This window comes from Ambystoma mexicanum, chromosome 5q, assembly GCF_040938575.1.
Source record: "Ambystoma mexicanum isolate Mex_15411 chromosome 5q, UKY_AmexF1_1, whole genome shotgun sequence".
In the NCBI taxonomy this organism is placed as follows: Eukaryota; Metazoa; Chordata; class Amphibia; order Caudata; family Ambystomatidae; genus Ambystoma; species Ambystoma mexicanum.
The window spans coordinates 255945705-255972101 of record NC_090933.1 but is presented as its reverse complement, the minus strand read 5'-3'; positions in this window follow the sequence as shown (position 1 = coordinate 255972101).

Sequence of the window (26397 nt, the reverse complement as noted above, 5' to 3'; positions counted from 1 at the left end):
CAATTCACTAAAAACACTTTACAAATGTCCCATTATGGTTCAAAGTAAAACTGAAAAAACCCTGAAATTCGCCAGTTATGGTAGGCTAAGCAACCATACCTGCCCTCACCACTGTGCACTGCTAACACTAACACACAGGACCTGAAAGATGGCATCACAAATGTCATTGATGACTTCACCGATGATAGCACATGTGTAGCCCCTTTGTTTTTGTTCACTGACATATATATATATATTTCAGTAAAAAAACTTTGTAAAAGGGACGTTATTGTTCAAAGTAAAACCGAAAAACCCTTGACATTCGCTAGTTATGGTAAGCTAAGCAACCATAACTCATACCACCTACGTGCATTGCTAAGACTAACACCCAGGATATCAAAGATGACATCACAAATGTAATTGATGACATCACTGATGACATCACATGTCTAGCTCCCTCTTTTTTCCTTTAGTGATATATCTTGGCCAGTAATAATTAGGCCTATATAAATAAGACATCATTATCATTATCATTATAATGAGGGGGAAGTCCTTCCCTCCAATATCCATTTCTAATGGTTATGGATAGTCTGTCATTAACGCACATGTCCTCTGTTCATACATAACATGTTTTGAACCTTCTAAAGACCTCCATCTGGGCAATGTTTAGAATTGCCATATTTGCCCACTACACATACTAGTGAATTTCCATCATCATATCTTCATCACAGTATCTCTTGCTGGATATCCCATCCCATTTATATAATGCATACAGGCTCACAAACATTAGACATAATGGGGGTAATTCATAGAATTCAGCGCACAAGTGGCGCATGCGGCTGGCGCACAGTGTGCGCATGCGAATCCCTGCGCCAGCCGCGTGCGCTAAAATCCATTTCCGCGCACAGCGTATTCATGGATTCCAGCCACCAAAACCAGCCGTGGTGCACAGTGGCGCAGCGACCCTGCAGCAGCGCCAGTTACGCCCCCAAGAACGCCTCTCGCGCAGGGAAAAGCCATCAATATACCCAATCCAGCGCAAAGGGCTGCGCTAACCCTGTACCAGCATGGCAAGCGGGCTACGTGTATCACTGGGGTGCGCGGGAAGTACCTCACGCGATTGGCCCCTTGCGAGCAGGGTATGCGTATTTCAGGGGTGCGCGGGAAGTTCCACACGCGATTTCCGCAGGGTACGTGTATCTCAGGGGTGCGCGGGAAGTGCCACACGCGATTTCAGCAGGGTACATGTATTTCGGGGTGCGGGGCAAGTTTCACACGCGATTTCAGCAGGGTACGTGTATTTCAGGGGTGCGCGGGAAATTCCACACGCGATTGGGCCCGTGCGAGCACGGTATGCGTATCTCAGGGGTGCGCGGGAAGTGCCACACGCGATTGCAGCAGGGTACGTGTATTTCAGGGGTGCGCGGGAATTTCCACACGCGATTTCATCATGGTACGTGTATTTTGGGGTGCGGGGGAAGTTTCACACGCGACATCAGCAGTGTACGTGTATTCGAGGGGTGCGCGGGAAGTTCCACACGCGATTCCATCAGAGTACGCGCATTTCAGGGGTGCGTGGGAAGTTCCACACGCGATTCCATCAGAGTACGCGCATTTCAGGGGTGCGTGGGAAGTTCCACACGCGATTCCATCAGGGTACGTGTATTACAGGGGTGCACGGGGAGCACCACACGTGAATTGCATGTGTGGGTCCTCCCAGGTGTTCCCTCTACACCCTCCACGGCCCCTGCAGGTGGCTCACACCACAGGGGCCTACCCTGCACATGTCCTGCAGGCACACCATCCACCATGGCCATGACCCCCAGCCAACCCACATGTCAACTTGCACTACTGCCCACCAACGCATGTCCCCCTGCACCCCGAGCCACCAGGGGCACCCTCCACCAGGCCCCCACCCATGTCTCCCACCACCCCCACCCCCCAGCAGTGCAGGGGCACCCGCCACCAGGCCCCCACCCATGTCTCCCACCACCCCCACCCCCCAGCACTGTGGGGCACCTGCCAGCAGGCCCCCACCCATGTCCAACTCATGTCTCCCACCACCCCCACCCCCCAGCACTGTGGGGCACCCTCCACCAGGCCCCCACCCATGTCTCCCACCACCCACACCCCCAGCACTGTGGGGCACCTGCCAGCAGGCCCCCACCCATGTCCAACTCATGTCTTTCACCACCCCCACCCCCCAGCACTGTGGGACACCTGCCAGCAGGCCCCCACCCATGACTCCCACCACCCCCACCCCCCAGCAGTGCAGGGGCACCCTCCACCAGGCCCCACCCATGTCTCCCACCACCCACACCCCCCAGCACTGTAGGGCACCTGCCAGCAGGCCCCCACCCATGTCTCCCACCACCCCCACCCCCCAGCAGTGCAGGGGCACCCTCCACCAGGCCCCCACCCATGTCTCCCACCACCCCCACCCCCCAGCACTGTGGGGCACCCTCCACCAGGCCCCCACCCATGTCTCCCACCACCCCCACCCCCCAGCACTGTGGGGCACCCTCCACCAGGCCCCCACCCATGTCTCCCACCACCCTACCCCCCCAGCAGTGCAGGGGCAGCCTCCACCAGGCCCCCACCATGTCTCCCACCACCCCCAGCCCCCTAGCAGTGCAGGGGCAGCCTCCACCAGGCCCCCTCCCATGTCTCCCACCACCCCCACCCCCCAGCAGTGCAGGGGCACCCTCCACAAGGCCCCCACCCATGTCTCCCATCCCCCCACCCCCCAGCAGTGCAGGGGCAGCCACCACCAGGCCCCCACCAATGTCTCCCAGCACCCCCACCCCCCAGCCACCAGGGGCAGCCTCTACCAGGCCCCCACCCATGTCTCCCACCACCCCCACCCCCCAGCCACCAGGGGCAGCCTCCACCAGGCCCCCACCCATGTCTCGAACCACCCCCACCCCCCAGCAGTGCAGGGGCAGCCTCCACCAGGCCCCCACCCATGTCTCCCAGCACCCCCACCCCCCAGTCACCAGGGGCAGCCTCCACCAGGCCCCCACCCATGTCTCCCACCACCCCCAACCCCCCAGCAGTGCAGGGGCAGCCTCCACCAGGCCCCCACCCATGTCTCCCACCACCCCCACCCCCAGCACTGTGGGGCACCTGCCAGCAGGCCCTCACCCATGTCCAACCCATGTTCCCCACCACCCCCACCCCCCAGCACTGTGGGGCACCTGCCAGCAGGCCCCCACCCATGTCCAACTCATGTCTCCCACCACCCCCACCCCCCAGCACTGTGGGGCACCCTCCACCAGGCCCACACCCATGTATCCCACCACCCCCACCCCCCAGCACTGTGGGGCACCTGCCAGCAGGCCCCCACCCATGTCCAACTCATGTCTCCCACCACCCCCACCCCCCAGCACTGTGGGGCACCTGCCAGCAGGCCCCCACCCATGTCTCCCACCACCCCCACCCCCCAGCAGTGCAGGGGCACCCTCCACCAGGCCCCCACCCATGTCTCCCACCACCCCCACCCCCCAGCACCGTGGGGCACCCTCCACCAGGCCCCCACCCATGTCTCCCACCACCCCCACCCCCCAGCACTGTGGGGCACCCTCCACCAGGCCCCCACCCATGTCTCCCACCACCCCCACCCCCCAGCCACCAGGGGCTGCCTCCACCAGGCCCCCACCCATGTCTCCCACCACCCCACCCCATCAGCAGTGCAGGGGCAGCCTCCACCAGGCCCCCACCCATGTCTCCCAACACCCCCACCCCCCCAGCCACCAGGGGCAGCCTCCACCAGGCCCCCACCCATGTCTCCCACCACCCCCACCCCCCCAGCAGTGCAGGGGCAGCCTCCACCAGGCCCCCACCCATGTCTCCCACCACCCCCACCCCCCAGCACTGTGGGGCACCTGCCAGCAGGCCCCCACCCATGTCCAACTCATGTTCCCCACCACCCCCACCCCCCAGCACTGTGGGGCACCTGCCAGCAGGCCCCCACCCATGTCCAACTCATGTTCCCCTCCATCCCCCAGCACTGTGGGGCACCTGCCAGCAGGCCCCCACCCATGTCTCCCAGCACCCCCACCGCCCAGCCACCAGAGGCAGCCTCCACCAAGCCCCCACCCATGTCTCCCACCACCCCCACCCCCCAGCCACCAGGGGCAGCCTCCACCAGGCCCCCACCCATGTCTCCCACCACCCCCACCCCCCCCAGCAGTGCAGGGGCAGCCTCCACCAGGCCGCCACCCATGTCTCCCACCACCCCCACCCCCAGCCACCAGGGGCAGCCTCCACCAGGCCCCACCCATGTCTCCCACCACCCCCACCCCCCCAGCAATGCAGGGGCACCCACCAGCAGGCCCCCACCCATGTCTCCCACCACCCTGAACCCCCAGCAGTGCAGGGGCACCCTCCACCAGGCCCCACCCATGTCTCCCGCTACCCCCACCCCCCAGCAATGCAGGGGCACCCACCACCAGGCCCCCACCCATGTCTCCCACCCCACAACCCCCCAGCAGTTCAAGGGCACCCACCACCAGGCCCCACCCATGTCTCCCAGCACCCCCACCCCCCAGCCACCAGGAGCAGCCTCCACCAGGCCCCCACCCATGTCTCCCACCACCCCCACCCCCCAGCCACCAGGGGCAGCCTCCACCAGGCCCCCACCCATGTCTCCCACCACCCCCACCCCCCAGCAGTGCAGGGGCAGCCTCCAACAGGCTCCCACCCATGTCTCCCAGCACCCCCACCCCCCAGCCACTAGGGGCAGCCTCCACCAGGCCCCCACCCATGTCTCCCACCACCCACCCCCCAGCACTGTGGGGCACCTGCCAGCAGGCCCCCACCCATGTCCAACTCATGTTCCCCACCTCCCCCACCCCCCCACCCCCAGCACTGTGGGGCACCTGCCAGCAGGCCCCCACCGATGTCCAACTCATGTTCCCCACCACCCCCACCCCCCAGCACTGTGGGGCACCTGCCAGCAGGCCCCCACCCATGTGCAACTCATGTTCCCCACCACACCCACCCCCCAGCACTGTGGGGCACCTGCCAGCAGGCCCCCACCCATGTCCAACTCATGTTCCCCACCACCCCCACCCCCCAGCACTGTGGGGCACCTGCCAGCAGGCCCCCACCCATGTCCAACTCATGTTCCCCACCACCCCCACCCCCCAGCACTGTGGGGCACCTGCCAGCAGGCCCCCACCCATGTGCAACTCATGTTCCCCAGCCAACATGTCATCACAATCTAGATCCCTGGTCCCTATGGTCAGCCTCCAAATGCAAAACACCCACCCGAGTATTGCATCCACCCACTCATAATTTGCAATTACATCACAGAACACCAATTGCAAGTTCCGAAACAAACACATTTCCCTCACATACACCCAATGGGTGTCAGTGAATCTCAAAACCCATATCATGAAATGCATGAAACCAATGAGATACCACACATTGAAGTTCGCCAAAAAAAATATGTATTAAAGGAAACATAAATAGAATCAAAAATGAAGAAACAGAAATGTGAATGTACAAAAATTAAAAGAAGCATGTCCGTGAAAAAAAGCAAAACCATAAATAAAATTCCAAAGTAATGGTGTCCAAAGTCAATGTCCACAAAACAAAATCCAATGGGAAATAAAAAAGAAAACCATTGCTCCATGGTTAAAATGTGAAAAAAAAAATACAATCCAACAGTGAACTATGTACATGGGAACAAGCCAGGGTCCATTATCCCAACAAAAGAAAGGAAACCTATCTAACTACACTAACTAATAAAATAAACTATATACAAAAATGTGGCCAATGTCCGAAAGGTCCAAATAAAATCAAAACAAAAATGAAACCTAACACTACCTACATAACTATGTACAAGGGCAGCGGGCTAGTTTCACGGCTCACTTGTGGATGTCCCGGGCCAGGGCATCATCGAACTCCTGCTCAATGTCCCGGAGGCGGACCTCCTCCATGGCCCGAGGCTCTGCAGGGCCGTCGCCGTGTCCACCTCCGAACCCCTGCGGATTGCCTTGAGGCACTCGGCCCGCCTCAGGGCCCTCCGCATGGAGTTCTCCGCCCTGACCATTGTGAGCCGTGCCTCTTCCGCCCGCTGCCGCTCCGCATCTATGGCGTGGCCCAACCGCTGCCACACGGAAGACACTCTCTGTCCTGGGTCCTCCTGCCCTCCGGCCGATGCCTGCCCCTCCGATGTTGAATGCCCAGAGCCTTCATGGCTCCCACCACGTTGCTGCTGCTGCTGTGCCTCTGCCCGTGCACTGCCTCCTGCTGCCTGCACATCCTCGGCCGGCTCGGGTACAGTCGTAGATGTGGCCACCCCTGCTGGACGTCCGACTCCCGACTGTGGCAGGGATGCCTCCTCCACCAGCCTGGCCGCACTGTCAGAAGCAGCTCCACAGGGCACCCAGGTGAATGATGGGTGGGAAGATGGCACTGAGGGCGACTGGCGCGTAGGGGGTCCAGTTGAGGAGGGGGTCGTAGCAAGCCCTATCATACGGAGGAATCCGGCCTGGGTGACCTGTCCCAGCAGGCTGACGTGGTCAACGAGCCATTCGAGATGACGTGCAGTCTCCCCATGAAAAGACTGCAGGTCACCTCGCACGGCCCGTTGACGCAACGCCACACCAACGCCAGTCAGGACAGGCTCAACCCGGACCCGGATAGCCACGTCCGCAGGCAGAGGAAGGCCAGTTGACGTGAGCTCATCCCCTGCCTGAAAACGGGTCTGGACGTAGGCATCCCTGCTGGTGCAAGATGATGCAGGGACAGGATCAGGGACAGGATTGCACACAGGCACCTCCGCGGCGGCCTCTGCTGCCTCCTGTCCCTGGTCCTGCACTGCACCACTAGCACCAGTGGGATCCCCACCTCCAGACCCCGTCTCTGGTGCTTGCACGGCCTCCTCCTCCACCAAACCCCCCACCAACCTGGATGACTCCGTGGCATCTTCCCCTGTTGGGCCCTGTGGGGTCCCAGCTGCCCCTTCTGCTGCCGAGGAGTCCAACTCCAACCTCCGCCTCTTGGACCTCCCCCTGGCAGCTGCGGCCTGGGACGCGGCACCGGACTCCTCACTCCCCGACGAGATGACAACATGGGAGGGGAGCAGGGCCTTGCGTCTCCGGCTGGCGGTGGGATCCCCGCCGCTGTGCTCCACAGCATCTTCTCCGCCCTCTTCATCAGTTGACGCTGCAGACAGGGAGAAACAAAACACAGGCATCAGGGCACTGTACAATGGACACATACACACATGACAGTTGTACATGAGTGGCATTGGCAAACCTCAGGCATGTCATCAGAATCCCCAACACACATGTCATTTCAACTCGCACACATGAGCCATACCACAGCCATATCGCAACTGCCAGCACCATCCATACACATACAACAGCATGAGCAGGCAAAGGTGAGCCAGACATCACATGCAACACAGGAAGTGCACCACACATGTACACACACCACCACACTTGCATGCATGTGTACACCCCTGCCAAGTGTCGCAGTGTTCAGACGGGCATCCATGTCACATCTGCCAATCAGGCTTCCACATACCGCTGTCACATGCATTCATGTTGCATCACTGTTGCACCCTTGTCAAATACACACACATGCACATGTACACAGTGCTGATACATGCAGCCGAAAACAACATACATGCGTGACATCACGGACATGTCTACTTACATACACATTCATCCAAACATGTGTGCCCACACAACTGCATTTGGCACGCAAGCCTACACACACAAGCACCATCCATGTCTCACACATTCCAGCCCTCGCATGTGTTAGCCCCACGGCCCTGTACACCCCCACCCATACTCAACCCCATACAAACAGATGTGCAACCTGCACACTACTGAAAAATCACCACACGCACTGCTCACAATCAGGATGCATGTACACTTACCGCTCGACTCCAGACGGGTCTGCCTCTCAAGGACCTGGACGTGGAGCGCTGGGGATATGCGTTCCAGGACCCTCATCTGTTCTTCCGACAAGTGGCCCCGGTGCCCTTTGGCATCCGCTGCCTTCAAGAGGCGCCGGGCCTTGTTCAGGGTCCTGGACCTGAAGTCCTCCCAGCGCTTCTTGACATGTTGTAAGTCGTGGACTGCCACCCCCTCCGCATTGATGGCAGTCACAATGTCAGTCCAGATCCGAGTCCGTCCTTCCTTGTCGGCGCGGGAACTTCCGAAGAGGGCATCATACTGCCCCAGGACTTGCTCCACCAGGACACCAACTTCGGTGGCACTGAAGCTGGTGCCCCTCTGCCTCTCTGGCCAGGGGTTGTCAGTGGTCTCAGATGGTGTTTGCCCCGACATGACAACCCCAGAGGCAGGAGTGGGTGGGCAACTGGGTCCTGGGGCTGGGCTGTGGAGCGATGGAATCCCAGTCGGGAGTCTTCGGTTCCAGCAGGGGTGGTCACAGCAACAGCACCCCTGGCTGATGTGCAGGCAGCAAATGGCAGGGCATGTGGGCAGCAGGCAGTCAGGCAGCAGCAGATGGCAGGTGGGAGCGTGCTCGGGGCTCTGGGGGGCAGTAGTTCAGCCTTCTGGGCAGGAGCGTGGTCTTCCGTGTGCTTACGCGTGGCCAGCTTGATACGGAGTGATTTGGCACGTGAAAAATCTGCACGTCAGCGTGTAATTCGAGGAAAGGCCCTTAGCGCGTAAGCGCGTCTGCACGCATACGCATTTTCATTGGACAGAATGCCCCTCAAGCGCCCCTGTGACGTGACGCGTACAGACGTGCATGGGCATTTCAGCGCGCGTGAAAAACTGCACGTCCGCGTGTAATACGACGAAAGGGCCCAGGCGCGTGAGCGCGCGTGAAAAACTGCACGTCCGCGTGCAATACGAGGAAAGGGCCCATGCGCGTAAGCGCGCGTGAAAAACTGCACGTCCGCGTGCAATATGAGGAAAGGGCCCATGCGCGTAAGCGCGCGTGGAAAACTGCATGTCCGCATGTAATACGAGGAAAGAGCTCATGCGCGTAAGTGACGTGACGTGCGCGTGCGTTTCCCTCAGCACGGGTTAAAGGTGAGCGGGCCCAGCAGTTCGCTGTACGTGCCTTTCGTGAAGACGGACATGTGTTGCTGCTTCCTGTTGTTTCGCGCGCCATCACAACTTCACAGCTATCAAGGACGTATCTCTTCTTTTGGAGGGGGTATTGGCTACGCGTGTTTTTCTGCATCGCGCTAGTCAGACGGTGAGTCACACACGCTCTTTTTCCCACTGCGGGTGCCCCTGTGTATCGCACCCATTTTCGATGTCATAGTAGCCTGCGTGTCCCACGCGTACGCGTTATTCGTGTTACTGGGTGCCACCGCGTACTGCGGGAGGTTGAATCCACGCACGTAGGCTGCAGCGTTGCGTGCATGGTTTTACTGCAGTTTTGGGGTGCCTGAGCGTTGCGTGACCCGTCACCACATCACGGGGGTCACATACAGCCTTGCAGGTGCAGGGGGGCTGTTAACATCTTGCTTCCCACCCCCTTCACCCCAATTGCCCAGGTCAATTGTGGTGTACACCTCCCATTGGCACCACTCCATCTGTGCCAGCACTACTACATCTGTGCCATGGTTGGGAGGGCACCAAAGGTGAGGGGCGCCTCAGCTGGGCGTCCTCCTCGTGGCGGGCGTGGTCGGGGACGTGGCCGTGGTGACCAGGGAGTAGGGGGACTCCAGGGTGTCCAGGGCAGCCACAGAGGGGGAAGAGGCAGGGGTGCGCCACTTGAGCACAATGTTGTGCCATGTGTCGGTGCAGCCATGCCACCACCCCCTGTGGTTCCCGGGGATGCAGCTCCTGCATCTGGCACTGGCACCCGTACGACCCGGCAGTCCGTTCCATCGACTGCCACGGGCCCAAGGGTAGTGGTAGCTGCAGGTGCAGCTGTGGACACCGCCACCCAGGCTCAGGGTCTACCAGCGCAGGCTGCGTTGGCACTTGAAGAGCCCTTGGTAGATCTCCAACAGGCCAGGGGGGAAACCATAGGGGCAGGCTGGGCTGCTCAGACCAAGACACGTGTCCCTGGGGCAGTCATGTCATCTGCTGCCACGAACAGCCGGGTGTTGGCAAGTGCAGGGGCAGATGCACCCAACAGCACCCCGGTTGTGAGTCTGCCAACCAGGACCGTTGCGGTCAATGACCCTGCCACAGCTGATGTTGCTGCGCAGGGTCCATTAGTGGGCACCCAGCTGCCACTGACACAAGTCAGGCCTTTGGTCATCCCTCCACCTGCCACTCCCTTGGCTCAATCCACCGAACCCACTGGCCATATTGGTCAGGGCGGTATTAGCCAGCCAGGGTCTGCGCCACAGTCCAAGAGGAGGAAGGTTGCACCTGCAGCACAGGCTGGGACCCCACACACAGCCACGACCTCCTGCACGTCGAGGAAGAAGCCTTTCTGTAAGCAGGAACTGGACTTCCTCGTGGACTACGTGTGGGGCCATAGCCGTGACATGCTAGTGGGTGCCAATAGTCAGACTACGGCTGCCCAACGTGACACCCACTGGAAGCATGTTGCGGAACATGTCAGTTCATTCGGCCATGAGGTGCGCACGGCGCAGGAGTGCAAAAAGCGTTGGAATGACATCAAGCGCAGCACTAAGGCTAAGCGTGCCTCAAATTACAACTTGACTCTGGTGACTGGCGGTGGGCCTGCACCAGAGGAGGAAGAACTCACTCCGCATGAGGCTCTCGTTGCGGAGTTCATACCACCTGAATTGGTCGAAGGAGTGGGAGAGATGCTGGACTTTGATGCCCAGTCCAGTGAGTGTTGATGCGTGTTTGTTGAGGACGTGTGTGTTTCACTTGTGGGATGTGTTGTGCATGATTGCTGCTACATGTGACGTGTACATGGTTCTGATGTGAAAGTAATGCAATGCTTCCGTCATGCATGTCTCCTCTGCCTGCATGCGGGACTCCATGTGGGCATGCTCCCTTGCCCCTCCTCCGCCACTCTGCACCCCAGTTCCACCTTTGCACTGGTCTGCTTCAATCTTGCCAATGTGTAGTTTCTTGTTCATGTGTCCTGTGTAGATGCTAACTTCCAGCGTAGAAAATGCCAGACATATGCCGTATGGTACAGCCTTAGTACTCGATGCAGGGTATCTCACTTGTACTGTGCATGGGTCAGATGTCCCGCAGGGACATGAGTGCCCATTCATGCTCCATGTGCATTGCACGCATGCCCCTTTGTGTCCTTGACTGGATGATCACTGTAATATGAGTCCTTGGTTACATACATTGCCTGCCATCTCATCGGCCTCCCCATGTCAACTGTGGCTCAGTCCTGCGTTGCACACATGTTTAGGCTCTGACAATCTGTGTGGCTCACAGGCCTCAGCCTGTTCAATGGCCAATGACTCTGTCCAACTCTTGTTGTGTCTTCTTCACACGTGGGCGGCCTCCGGAGTTTTCATCATGTGTCCTGCCCACTGTCCCAGCATCATTTGCAGTGTTGTAATTTCAATCACATTAAGCTGTTGATGCCAGTCAACACTGCCTGTCAATACACAGGTGTATGGTCAGCCTTTTGATACCATGCTAGGCATCCCTGCTTTGGTACTGGGGTGGAGGGGTGCTTGGCTTCTAGACATGGTACACATTGAATGCACAATGCACGTGATGTGTGAATTTGACATTGCACTGCCTTCACATTTCCTGGCACACACCATGGAGTGCTTGTACATGTAGGTAGTGAGTGGCGTACACATTTTCTGCACTGCATAGACCCACTTCCATGGAAACTGCCACCTTTCAACAGGTCTGATCACAGAAGCTATTCAAAGTAGAACCAGCATGCATGCCAGGTCATATGTTTTGTGTCACATGTTTGCCGGATGCCTTTGCTGTCGGTGTGTGTGTGTGTCGTGTGCTTCTGACATGTGTAGTGACCTTTTTTCTCTCTATTTTTCAGGTGATGACGCAATGGAGGCGGAGGATGGTGTTGTCATGCCAGACACAGGGTTGGTAACACCACATCACCCCAGCACTAGTGGGGGTCGTGGGGTGGTAGGCCACGAAAACCCCCAAGTGCTGCAGTCCATCTTGCCTCTGGCTGCCTATGAGTCCAGCCTTGATGACGACTCTGACGTCCGTGTTGAGTTGGATGACCATCAAGTCCATGTGTCAGGGGTGAGTGATTCTGATGTGGACACTCCTCTGTCTGCGACACCTGCACTGAGGGATCAGACAGTCTTGGTTCCTCCGCCCGTGGTGGATCGGGACGCAGGGTCACCCTCCACACCAGTCACTGATATGCCTGGGACATCACGTCGACAGGGGCATGTAGTCGTGCAGCCGCAGGCGGTGCCAACACAGCGAGGACCCCCGGTACTTGGGTCCCGCAGGGGTCAAGCCTGGCAACGCTGTATACTGAGTGGGAGCAAGACATGACTGCCAATTCAGAACGGCAGGGGGCAGCAATGGAGAACATCGCTGAGAGCATAGAGCGTGTGGCCCGATCTGTGCTCCCCCCTGCTAGGCAGGTGCTTCTCCAGCAGCAGGTGGCACGGTCCACGGCCCGCTCGCTCAGGCTGGGCATGGCGGCCTCAGACAGGGCACGCCAGGCTGAAATGTCGTCTCTGCGTCAAGCAATTGCTGCTCACACAGAGGCGCACATGGATGCCCTGAGGGAGGAGTATGCTTCCCTCAGATCCACTCTGGGTGTCCTTATGATGTCCCAGAGGCAGCAGGCAGAGGAGAGGTTTGCACAGCTTGAGCGTACCATCTCGGCTGAGCTACAGGCTTGCCGGGAGGTGCAGCGGTTGTCCAGCCAGGCCTTGCAGGAGGAACTCCGTGTTACACGTGCTACCTTGCAAGAGGAAGCACGTATATCACGTGAGGTTCTGCATGCAGACCTATGTCACATCGCCACACAGAACCAGGCTGTAACGCTCACCTGATTCCCACGGAGGCGCGGGTCTTGGCAGGAAGGTGTCTGTAACACGAAACGTGATGTGCAGGATTCGGTTTGCTTCTGGGGTCGACCCTCTCCGCACTGTGTGTCGAACTCGAAGGGTGAGGTTTCTGCAGGTGAAATAATATGGGGATTAAAGGTCTGGGTTGCTGAATGTACCTATCTCTCTCCTCCCAGCTTGTCTGTTGAACCCCCCTCCCAGGTCAACGTGCTCACCTTAGATAGGTGAATGCTGGGCTCTCCATCTGCGTCTAGTGCAGGGTGCCGTTGCCAGTTCCTTCACTGGTGAAACGTGGGCCTCTTGACTTCAGAGGATGGGTACCGTCGTTGACTACACGACCGGTAAGTTTCTGGACACCTTTAGTCTTTATAGTCTTTTATGCGTGGCACTGAAGCGCTTGGAGTTGCGTAAGTATGGCAGCGCTCTTACTGTCTCTTTCTTTGTCTTTGCAGGAGACGATGCAGAATGAAGAAATCCGGAATTTGCCACATGCCGGTAAGTGTGACACTGCTGTTGTCTTTGCAGGTGAAGATGCGGCGTGAAGAATCCGGAATGCACTGCGTGCCAGTAAGTAGAGTAATGCTGTTTATCTTTGCAGGTGCAGATGCAGCGTGAAGAATCTGGAGTGCACAGCGTGCCAGTAAGTATAATAATGCTGTTTATCTTTGCCGGCGAAGGTGCAGCGTTAGACACGGCCGCTGCCGATGGATCAGGTAAGCAAGCACTGCGTGTGAAAGTTCGTTCTGCTAACCTGTTGTTTCTGGTATTTTGCAGGTGCTGATGTTGCTCGGGTACAGGAATGGTAAGTATAATTCTTGCAGGTTCAGGATCCCAAGAAGAAATGCTGGAACAGACTCGGTGAGCGTTCTGCTGCAGATGCAGAATAACGTGAAGCACGTTTCCTCAATCGGGTGTGGTTTAAATAGCCTTGGAGTGATGAGGCGTCTCCTTCCACGGCCCCGCCTAGGTAAGAAAAGAGTTCCTGCTTCCAGAAGAGTTCCAGTGCTGTATCCAGGGAGTGAAGCTGCCCCACCCAGGTAAGAAAGTAGTCCCAGTTCACCGAGGACTTCTAAGAGTCTGGCAAGTAAGCAGCATGGTCTGCCGCAGGTAAGTCCACCCAAGCACCTTCACACCAATGATGAGCCCGGCGCTTCCAGTGCCGGGACCGATGCTTCTGATGAGCCTGGTGCCACCGGCGCCAGGACAAGGTCCAAAAGGTCCCTGTGGGGACCGGCTGGTGCCTAGGATCAGGGTTAGGGACCTGCTTCCAAGGACGTTGGGCTGATCCTGGCTCCTTGGAAGCAGTGATCATGACACAGGCTCACCCGTCCGGCAGACTTGCTGCCGACGAGGGGCAAGCTGCGGCTAGGCGTGGCCAGGCTACTGTGCCACATCCTCCTTTCCAGGATGAGCCAGACTCGGACGACCATCTATCTCCCACATAGGTCCGGCTGTGCAGGCGTTGAGCCCATGGAGGTTTTTTTTTTGGCTCAGCATCATCGCATGTGGATGTTGAGCAGCACCCTGTACCTCCCCCCTCCTGGGTGCCTCCCCTCCCCCCTGGGTCGTATGTGGCCATTTTTGATTTTTCTTTTAGTTTAGTTAGTTAAGTTTCTGTTTGATAGTTAGTTTAAATAGGTAATGTAGGTTTTCCATTGTTAGTGCAATTAGTTAATAGTTGATTTAGTTTAAAATTGCTAGTCTATTGTGCTTTCATGTGACGGTGCGGTGCTTTGTGGCTTTTGAAGGCATCCACTGTCTGTTCCAGCTGGGCCCTTCATGGTTGTCTTGTGTATGTGTTTGCTGCTTGGGGTCCTTGACTCACATATGCCACTCCTGCCTCCCTTATCCATGGGCTTGCAAGGATGGTTCGGTGTTACAGAATATTACACAAGGGCTTTGGACTGTCATATCTGTGGCATGTCTGGTGCTGTGTGACTTGTGTTGACACCCCTAGTGGGGATGATTTTGGTGTCATTGTCCACTGTTTGGCGTTTGCTAGATGGGGTGTGTCATGAATAATGTGTGCATTGATTGCTATGCATTGTGTAGTATGTTTCATATCTTTCCTGTACACGTGCTTGTTGCAATTCAAGCTGTAGATAGTGTACCACACTTTGGATGTGAAAGACGGACTGATGGTGTGATTTGTGATGTGACTCTCTGACATGGTCAAGTAATGAGATGCCTGATGAGACACACACAGATGACTTTGAAGCATTAATCATGTGTTTCATGCCCTTTCTGCAGGGGGATGAGCCTCCAGAGCACCTTTGCCAGCAGACATGGCCCATTGGACGACGGAAATCTGGACCCGTTTGTTGGTGCCCACATGCACATGTGTGCACAAGCAGAGGCACAGGGATTGCAGACCGACATCCTAGAACTGCTGACATGTTCCAAGGAACTCCAGGCAAGGTGAGCCTCACAGGGGGGCCACGACACAGCAAAGCTTGCACCAGGCGAGTTGCACATGCAGGCTTAGTCACAGCACTGAGGGTGAGCTTAGACGAATATTGGTGTTGAAGCACACAATGCAGCTCAGATGTGTTTGTGGACTGATGGCTGTTGATAGTAGGGTTGTCTGGGACACATGCAGGGGCAGTGGCACATACCCTCCGGTACACCAAGGTCCATTGAGGCACTTGTATCAACCATGTAGCCTTCTGAGACATGGAAAGGGGCAGCTCACATGGACATACAGCAAGGGACATACTCGGGTGCAGTGCATTTCATTTCCATGTACTTTATGATAAATGCACTGCCAACTTTGTTTCGGTCATGGTAGTACACAACTTGCACTGAAGTCATGGCTTGCTATATGGGTCTGTCTGCTTACCCAGGGAACATTGCATGTTGTGTGAATTGTGACACATTGGTGTTCCATTTGCCACGCACCCACCGGTGGCTGACTTACTGCATTGACTGTGTATGACCCGTCACAGGGGTACTGATATATATGGGTACGAAGCATCTACACCAGATTGTCTGTTTGTAGAGTACTTTGTTGCTATGGGGCATGTTTGGTGGTGTGTTTTTGTGTAATTGGCATGTACTGGTTGTTGACTGTGGCTCTCTTTGCAGCATTGCAGTGCTCCTGTAACCTGACCTGAGAGTGCGCAGGCAGGAGGCCAGCACTCAAAACCAGAGCTAAGTGTCTTGTTGTTTTTCTTTCAAACTGCTCTGCATAGGCTTGCTGGGGGGGTGCACTAACGCATGGATGTATGTGTGATTCAATTTGGTATGTTTTTTTCCCCCTAATCACCCGGAATCCTATGCAATTTTGAAACCTGTACCCTCTACCCGGTGTTCCTGCTTCCTGTACCTATCCAAGCAACGTTCCCTAACCCTCTTTCCCCGCTGGGGTTGCGGATGCCTGTGTAAGCCCCGAACTTGCAAGCGCCAAAACCCTAGAGGGGGTGGTTGGTTCGTACCACTCCTAAGCCTGGACTACAGAAGGCCATAACAATGATGTCCAAGTTCATTTGGATTGTGTATGTGTTCATGCAGGTAGTACATTTTCGTGCATTCCCTACTTTCATGTGTCATTGCTCCTCCCCTCTCCCGGCACTCATTCTAGTTATCCAGTGTGCCAACACCTGTCCCGACTGCATATCCCTGAACCTCCTTCCCCACCAGGGTCTCAGGGGCCTGTGTGAGTTTGACCTTGCAGGCACCGGGGACACGGTGGGGGCGGTTGTTTCATGACACTCCCGTGCCTGTACACGGGACCTGTGCCAATACACATCCGTTCATGATGCATCATCCTATGTTATGTACCACACATGGTTCACATCCTGTTGTGACATTGTTTTACTGTGCTACCTTGGTTGTTGCATCATTGTGGTAGTACTTGGCCTTTGTGAGGTACTGCTACGTCAAGTCATCTACTGGAGGGTGTTCGGGTTCGTTTTTATGCCTTGGATTTTGTGATTTTGGAAATAAGTGTGGATTCTGAGGGTTCAGGCATCTTTTTACACACAAGGTGGGAGATGGTGACGAAGGGTAAAGGTGATCCTGTGGCCAGGTGGAATTGAGGGTTGGAGGCTCCATGACCCAGGTGCAGTTGTTCAGTGGGTCATGGTCATTTGTGAGGGAGGGGGGGGTTGTTGTTGATAGTTGCCTTGCCCTGCAGTGTGATGGGAACCCTGACATTGTAATGGTGGTATCCTATGTACATGTTGTGTTCTGCTGATCAATGCCTGTTCATGTGTTGTGTTTTCCTTTCAGGTGCGAGGGGATAGTTGTGGTTTAACATGATGGGGTGTGCACATGGTGAATGTTCACATGTGATGTGTAGGGAACACTGATGGTCACTTGAGTGCACATGCATATGTGGAGTGCATGTCCTTGCAGAACCACACACTTGCACTCTGATGCACTACATGTACTCCCACCCTTGCATATCCACGTGTACACTGTTTGCCTTCTGGTGCCCACTGTGTCCCTGCAGCACATGTTCTGTGACCGATTATGGATCCAGTACATGCCTAATTTGATGTTTGATGTGGTCTGTCACTTAGATGTGATGCTCAGGGTGTGTATCACACACAATGGCTGTTCACTGTGCTGTGCGCTGAGCAGTGTGTTGCAGGAGTAGGACACTGCACACATGAGCTGCAGTGTTGATTTTGCAATGCATATGTGCATGTAGACAGGCATTCATTGTTATGTTACATCTATGACTGTTGTAATGCATTTGGAAATTACTTATTTTGGGTGGGAGATTTTGTTGGTCTGTCATTTCATCTGATTCCGGGTCAGGCATCATTGTCTGATGCCACTGTACATTTAGGACATGGCAATGTGTACCTTATCGTTACTGTGTTGGTGTATGGGTATTGCTTGCCATGTCATGTTGTGGTTTGGGAGGGTTTGAGTGACATGACAGTGATGGCCATGGCCTGTTTTGCAGGTGTGTGTGATGCACACCTTGCATGTCAGGGTCATCCGCTTCTCAGAGCAACTAGCTGGGGGTAGATTTCTCTCCGTGGCAGGGCTCTCCCCCTGGAACAGACTTCCTGCCTGACTTGAACCTGAGGGGAACCATCTCCAGTTCTGGAAGCACCTCAAGACCTTCCTCTTTGCTTCTGCTTAGTCTCTGCCTCTTCCTTGCAGAATTCTTCACTGGAACTGCACAGGAGCTGCAACTGGGCCACTCTCACCGACCTCGGTCCCTGGCCCAGCTGTAACGCTCACATGATCCCCACGGAGGCGGGGGTCTTGGCAGGAAGGTGTCTGTGACTCGAAAAGTGATGTGCAGGACTCGATTGGCTTCTGGGGTCGAACCTCTTCGCACTGTGTGTCGAACTCGAAGGGTGAGGTTTCTGCAGGTGAAAGAATATGGGGATTAAAGGTCTGGGTTGTTGAATGTCCCTATCCCTCTCTCTCTCTCTCTTCCCAGCTTGTCTGTAGAGCCCCCCCTCCCAGGTCAACGTGCTCACCTTAGATAGGTGAATGCTGGGCTCTCCATCTGCGTCTAGTGCAGGGTGCCGTTGCCAGTTCCTTCACTGGTGAAACATTGGCCTCTTGACTTCAGAGGATGGTTACCGTCGTTGTCTGCACGACCGGTAAGTTTCTGGACACCTTTTGTCTTTATAGTCTTTTAATGCGTGGCAGTGAAGTGCCTGGAAATTCGTAAGTATGGCAAGCGCTCTAACTGTCTCTTTCCTTGCAGATTAGTTCGTGTTTAAGAGACGCCGGAGTATTCGCAGGCGTTTGATTGCGACGAGCGTGATGGGCGTGAGTAAGTACCTGCTTAATGTCTTTTTCTTTGTCTTTACAGGTGACGATGCAGAATGAAGAAATCCGGAATTCGCCGCGTGCCGGTAAGTGTAACAATGCTGTTGTCTTTGCAGGTGAAGATGCAGCGTGAAGAATACGGAATGCACAGCGTGCCGGTAAGTATAACAATGCTGTTGTTCTTTGCAGGCGAAGGTGCAGCGTGAGACACGGCCGCTGCCGATGGATCAGGTGAGTAAGCACTGCGTGTAAAGTTCGTCTTGCTAACCTGTTGTTTCTGGTCTTTTGCAGGTGCTGATGTTGATCGTGTACAGGAATGGTAAGTATAATTCTTGCAGGTTCAGGATCAAAAGAAGAAAGGCTGGAACAGACTCGGTGAGCGTTCTGCTGCAGATGCAGAATAACGCGTAGCACGTTTCATCAATCGGGTGTGGTTTAAATAGCCTTGGAGTGATGAGGCATCTTCTTCCACGGCCCCGCCTAGGTAAGAAAAGAGTTCCCGCTTCCAGAAGAGTTCCAGTGCTGTATCCAGGGAGTGGAGCTGTCCCACCCAGGTAAGAAAGTAGTCCCTGTTCACAGAGGGCTTCTAAGAGGCTGGTAAGTAAGCAGCATGGTCTGCCGCAGGTAAGTCCACCCAAGCACTTTCACACCAATGATGAGCCCGGCGCTTCCAGTGCCGGGACCGATGATTCTGATGAGCCTGGTGCCACCGGCGCCAGGACAAGGTCCAAAAGGTCCCTGTGGGGACCGGCTGGTGCCTAGGATTAGGGTTAGGGGCCTGCTTCCAAGGACGTTGGGCTGGTCCTGGCTCCTTGGAAGCAGAGATCATGACAGTACCCCCCCTCAAGGCCCCTCCTAAGCGTGTCTTCTCCGGGGGCTTTGGCTTGTCGGGGTGACTCAGATGGAATCTCTTGACCAGACGAGGTGCGTGGACATGTTCTGAGGGTTCCCAAGACCTTTCCTGGGGACCGTATCCTTTCCAATCAACCAGATAGTATAATTTAGATCTGGAGATTTTGGAGTCTAGGATGTTCTTTACTTCGAATTCGAGTTCTCCGTCTACCAAAACGGGTTCTGGGAGTTCAGTCAATCGGGTTTCTGGTTGTACTGGTTTTAATAAGGAGACATGGAATACTGGATGTATTTTCATATGCGTAGGTAATTCCAATTTGACAGCCACCGGATTAATTATGGCAGATATGAGGTAGGGTCCAAGGTATCTCGGGATGAAGGTGCGGGGTCCTCTTAAAGGCAGGTGCTTAGTGGATAACCAGACCTGATCTCCTACAGCGTAGTGAGGGGCCTCTTTACGGTGCCGATCGGCTGCCTTTTTGAATTGAGCTTTAGCTCTTTGCAGATGGGCAGTGGCTTCCTTAAAAGCACAGGTGATCTCCGAATGCAAGTGATCCACAGCAGGTGCTTCAATTTCTTGGGGAGGATCCAGGTTGGAGGTTCTAGGATGGTGTCCGTATAATAGGAAAAAAGGAGTCTTCCCGGTTCCAGAATGAATCGAATTGTTGTAAGCGTATTCAGCGATCCAAAGAATGTCCTTCCAGGGGTTTTCTGTTTGTTGGAGCATGCAACGTAGATATTGTTCTAGTGTCTGATTTGTCCTTTCGGTTTGTCCGTCAGTTTGGGGATGGTGACTGGTCGAAAGTCTTACATCAACTTGGGCTAGACGACAGCAACTGCGCCAGAAGTGGGAGATGAATTGACTTCCCCTATCGGAGACTAAAACCGAAGGAAAACCGTGTAAGCGAACGATGTTTGCCAAGAATTCTCGGGCCAATACTGAGGCTGAAGGTAGACCCTTCAGGGGTATGAAGTGAGCCATCTTGGAGAATAGATCCACGACTACTAAGATGGTAGTATACCCCAAGCATGGAGGTAAGTCCGTGATAAAATCCATGGACAGGGTATGCCATGGACAGGGAGGGATGTCAAGTGGCTGTAATAGGCCGACTGGTTTCTGCTTTTGACTTTTATTCTGGGCACACACACCGCAGGAGATTACAAAGTCTCTAATATCCTTTTTCCACGATGGCCACCAGAAATGTCTTTTAATCTTTTCCATGGTTTTGGTAATGCCAGGGTGCCCCTCCATTAGAGAATCGTGATAACAGGAGATTACTTGTTTTTGTAGTTTCTCACAGGGCAAGTGCAATCGTCCTCGGAAATATGGTAGGTCTTGATCTACTGAGAATTCTTTTCCCTTTAATTGCCAGTCCTGCAAATCGGCCGGAGTTAGGAGTGATTTAACCGTGGTCTTGATGTCTTCAAAAGATTGAGTGCTGACCAAACCCAAAATCCTTTGTTCTGGGATTATGGGTATTGGATCTGGATTGATCAAATGTTCATCTACTCCCATCCGGGAGAGGGCATCCGCTTTTCCGTTCTTACTGCCTGGTCGATAAGTAATTATAAAGTCAAATTCTGCTAGAAACAGAGCCCAGCGAAGCTGTCTGTAAGTCTGAGCTTTGGCTGTCTTTAGATATTGTAAATTGCGGTGGTCAGTCATTACGGTGACTGTGTGTCTGGCTCCTAGAAGATAATGCCGCCAGGCTTTAAAGGCCGATCTGATGGCCAAAAGTTCCTTGTCTGTAATTGAATAGTTGATCTCGGGAGGCGAAAACTTGCGGGACCAAAAGGCAACAGGGTGTAGTTGGTGTGTGACCGGATCTCTTTGTGATAACACTGCCCCCATAGCAAGACTAGAAGCATCCGTTTCCATGATGTAAGGAAGTTCTGGGCGAGGATGTTTTAAAACAGGTGCAGAAATGAATTTAGCTTTTAAGTCTTGAAAAGCTTGTTCTGCTTCAGAAGACCACTCAAAACGTTTGTTCTTTTTCAACAGAGCGGTGATGGGCTGGACTATCCGAGAAAATTCAGGAATGAATCTGCGGTAAAAGTTAGCGAATCCTAACATGCTTTGAACTCCTTTTACAGAGGTTGGTGATGGCCACTTGATAATTGCATCAACTTTCTTTGAATCCATATGGACTCCGTTAGGTGACAATATGAATCCCAGGAACTCGACTTCCGTTACGTTGAAAACGCATTTCTCAAGCTTAGCAAAAAGATTATGTTGACGCAATCTCTCGAGAACCTTTTTAACGTGTCTCTGATGTTCTTCTTCAGATGATGAATAGACGAGGATGTCGTCAATGTAGACAACAACACACACGTCTATGAGTTCTCTAAGGACATCGTTCATAAAATATTGGAAAGCAGCAGGAGCATTACACAGTCCAAAGGGCATCACTTGATATTCGAATAGCCCGTACTTGGTGCGGAAGGCCGTTTTCCATTCATCGCCCTCTTTTATCCGTACCAAGTGGTAGGCTCCTCTGAGATCCAGCTTTGTGTATATACATGCATCTTTGACTTGGTCCAGGAGTTCAGGGATCAAAGGTAACGGGTATCTGTTTTTAACAGTGATCTGATTCAGGGCGCGGTAATCTATGCAAGTCCTAAGGTCTCCTTCCTTTTTCGGAACGAAGAACAAAGCCGATGAAGCTGGAGATTTTGAAGGACGGATAAACCCGTTAGCTAGGTATTTTTCCAGGTACTGTCTGAGGTGAAGGTTCTCTGGCTCGGTGAGGGCATAGATCCTGCTGAAAGGAGGAGTTGTTCCGGGTATCAGATCTATTTGACAGTCTTAAGACTTGTGAGGCGGCAGGGTTCTTAACTTGATCCTTCTATAAGACGTCTTGGAATTCCTGGTATTCGGGAGGTAATTTGGGAACCTCCTCAGAAGAGATCGCCGCCAGTGAAACATCAGGCCGAGGATAACAAGTGGTAAAACACTCTGGAAACTGAACCGTCTTTGCTCGCCAATCGATCTGAGGATTGTGCTTCTCTAATCAAGGGATTCCCAGAATGATCTGGAACTGAGGGGCCTTGATTACATCGAACACGATTCTCTCCCGGTGTCCATTTTGACTCACTAGCGTCACTTCTTGGGTGGCATGCGTTACTGGTCCAGAGGCTATCTCCGTGCCATCCACAGTAGTGATGACGTCTTTTACTGCCTTAGGGACAAGGGGTAGATTCATCCTTGATACCATTTCACGGTCCACATAGTTACCGATTGCTCCGCTGTCAATGTAAGCTTCAATTGCATGCAAACGATCTGGACGTTCAGGACTAATGAGGACCATGGGTATCACGAAATGCGAGGTCACGGGACAGATCTTAACGCTCGGCAAGAGGACCTCTACTCTTGTCGGGCGAGGTCGTTTCCCTGCTCAGAATTTGTGGTACAGGTATCCGCGGCTCCTACAGTCTTCTTAGCTGGTTTCACTGGACAGTCCCGAAGAAGTGTCCTGAGTTTCCGCAATAGAGGCATAATTGCAGCTGCCTTCTTCTTTCCCGCTTTTTCTGGGTTAAAGGTCCTTTCATGCCCCCTATTTGCATGGGTTCCACAGTGTCAGCTCCCTTATTCGAGGTCTGTGGTTTAGAAAACACTCGGGTATCAAATCTGGAACGATCTGCCTTCCTGTTCTGTAGTCTATGGACCAATTGGACAACTAAGTCAATATAGTCAGAACATTCTTGTGGAGGATTCACAACTTGCGCTAGCACATCCTTGAGCTCTCCACGCAGGCCTCTGTAGAAAAGCGTTATTCTCTTGTCCTCGGGCCATTGTGTTTCCACTATGAGTCTATTGAAAGAGACTATATAAGTCAAGAGGTCTTGATTACCCTGTCGTAATGAGAGAAGTTCATTGTCCAAGGCCTGCCCTTGTGCATGTCTTGCGAACAGTTTCTCCATGCTGGACTGGAAGGCCTGAAAATCATGTAAAACCTGATCATCCTGGGTGACTAAAGGGATCGACCAATCTGCAGCGCTGCCACTGAGATAAGAAAGCACGAAAGCCACCTTGGCCTGGTCTGTTGGGAATGCAGCTGGTCGACATAAGAAGTGCAGGCGGCACTGGTTGATGAACACTGCGAATTTCTTTGGATCACCAGAGAAGCGTTCGGGCGGAGCCAAGGGCACATTACCGGGCAGATTGATTTGCACTGGATTTGAAGCTGATGCAGAAGGATAACTCCCTCCTGGAACGGGCAAAGGTGTCTGTCCTGCCTGCGTTTGTAACAACTGCCTAGCAAGGTCCTCTGTTCGCTCCTTGGAAATTATCAGTTCTCTTCTTAGAGAGTTCATTTCCTGACAAGCTGCATGTACTTCTGCTCTTAATTCCCCAAGCAACTGGGCTAGTTGATCAGTGTCTGAGGTTTCCATTGCGCCTGGGTAAGAGTTTTGTGGTGGGCTTCGCGTTCTGTAACACTCACCTGATTCCCACGGAGGCGTGGGTCTTGGCAGGAAGGTGTCTGTGACTCGAAAAGTGATGTGCAGGACTCGATTGGCTTCTGGGGTCGAACCTCTTTGCACTGTGTGTCAAACTCGAAGGGTGAGGTTTCTGCAGGTGAAAGAATATGGGGATTAAAGGTCTGGGTTGTTGAATGTCCCTATCTCTCTCTCTCTCTCTCTTCCCAGCGTGTCTGTAGAGCCCCCCTCCCAGGTCAACGTGCTCACCTTAGATAGGTGAATGGTGGGCTCTCCATCTGCGTCTAGTGCATGGTGCCGTTGCCAGTTCCTTCACTGGTGAAACATCGGCCTCTTGACTTCAGAGGATGGTTACCGTCGTTGTCTGCATGACCGGTAAGTTTCTGGACACCTTTTGTCTTTATAGTCTTTTAATGCGTGGCAGTGAAGCGCCTGGAAATTCGTAAGTATGGCAAGCGCTCTAACTATCTCTTTCCTTGCAGATTAGTTTGTGTTTAAGAGGCGCCGGAGTATTCGCAGGCGTTTGATTGCGACGAGCGTGATGGGCGTGAGTAAGTACCTGCTTAATGTCTTTTTCTTTGTCTTTACAGGCGACGATCCAGAATGAAGAAATCCGGAATTCGCCGCGTGCCGGTAAGTGTAACAATGCTGTTGTCTTTGCAGGTGAAGATGCAGCGTGAAGAATCCGGAATGCACAGCGTGCCGGTAAGTATAACAATGCTGTTGGTCTTTGCAGGCGAAGGTGCAGCGTGAGACACGGCCGCTGCCGATGGATCAGGTGAGTAAGCACTGCGTGTAAAGTTCGTCTTGCTAACCTGTTGTTTCTGGTCTTTTTCAGGTGCTGATGTTGATCGGGTACAGGAATGGTAAGTATAATTCTTGCAGGTTCAGGATCAAAAGAAGAAAGGCTGGAACAGACTCGGTGAGGGTTCTGCTGCAGATGCAGAATAACGCGAAGCACGTTTCATCAATCGGGTGTGGTTTAAATAGCCTTGGAGTGATGAGGCGTCTTCTTCCACGGCCCCGCGTAGGTAAGAAAAGAGTTCCCGCTTCCAGAAGAGTTCCAGTGCTGTATCCAGGGAGTGGAGCTGCCCCACCCAGGTAAGAAAGTAGTCCCTGTTCACAGAGGGCTTCTAAGAGGCTGGTAAGTAAGCAGCATGGTCTGCCGCAGGTAAGTCCACCCAAGCACTTTCACACCAATGATGAGCCCGGCGCTTCCAGTGCCGGGACCGATGATTCTGATGAGCCTGGTGCCACCGGCGCCAGGACAAGGTCCAAAAGGTCCCTGTGGGGACCGGCTGGTGCCTAGGATTAGGGTTAGGGGCCTGCTTCCAAGGACGTTGGGCTGGTCCTGACTCCTTGGAAGCAGTGATCATGACACCAGCCACGCTCCACTTGCACTGCCTCCCTGGCAACCCCTGCACTGCAGTACTGTCTCTCTATCCCTACAGCCCTCCCTTCCCAGCACTTGTCTGCACTTACCTTTGCAGTTGCCACCAGCCACATATGTATTATTTTTTTGGGCTACTTCCCCTGTACTGGACTCCCCCCCACCCTTCCCCTTGCACTTTTCCCTTCCCCCTACCCCTGCACTTGCACGATCTCAATGACACCTGGCCTAGTAGTACCGTTGTCTGTCTTCCCTTGTTCCCCCCTCCCTGCCTCATCGCGCCTTGAAATACTTGTGTATGGGCCATATCATGTCATATGTCATATGTGTGCCTTTTGGTCACACAGGATAGCTTGTGTTTAAGTAGCTAGTGATGCAGACGATGTGGCACTTCCATGGCAACTATCTCAGGGTGGTAGGGTTGTGACAGTTGACTGTCTCTTTGTCATCATCGATTGTCACCTGGTATGTGCGCCTGTGCCTGTGGTTGGGGATGTGGGGGCACCACCATGTCCACCGGGACGCCCTGCCATGTTGCAACAATGTGCAGGACACATGCTGCCACAATGATCCTGCACACTAAAGGTGGTGCATAGAGTAGTTGCCCACCAGAGCGGTCAAGGGAGCGGAAACGTGACTTGAGCACTCCGAATGTGCGCTCCACTATGCCCCTGGTTGCAATATGGGCAGCGTTGTATCTTACCTGGGGTGGTGTGGTGGGGTTCCGGATTGGCGTCATCATGTGGTTGCTCAGAGGGTAGGCACTGTCCCCTGCGGAGGTGATAATAGTTGAGATTATTAGGGTTTGGATATTTGTCTGTGTGTGACTTGCATGCATGTGCAAGGGCATTTGTACTGACCTAGGAGCCATGTGTCGCCATGCTGCCCAGCTTCCAGGGCCCGGCTCAGGGCGGACATTCTGTATATGAAACTGTCATGGGTGGAGCCAGGGTAGTTTGCATAGACAGAGGTGATGATTCCCTTTGCATCGCTTACCACCTGTACATTGTTGGAATGCCAGTGCTTGCGGTTTCGGTAGATGTGCTCAGTGGCCCTAGGTGGATGTAGGGCCACATGGGTGCAATCTATG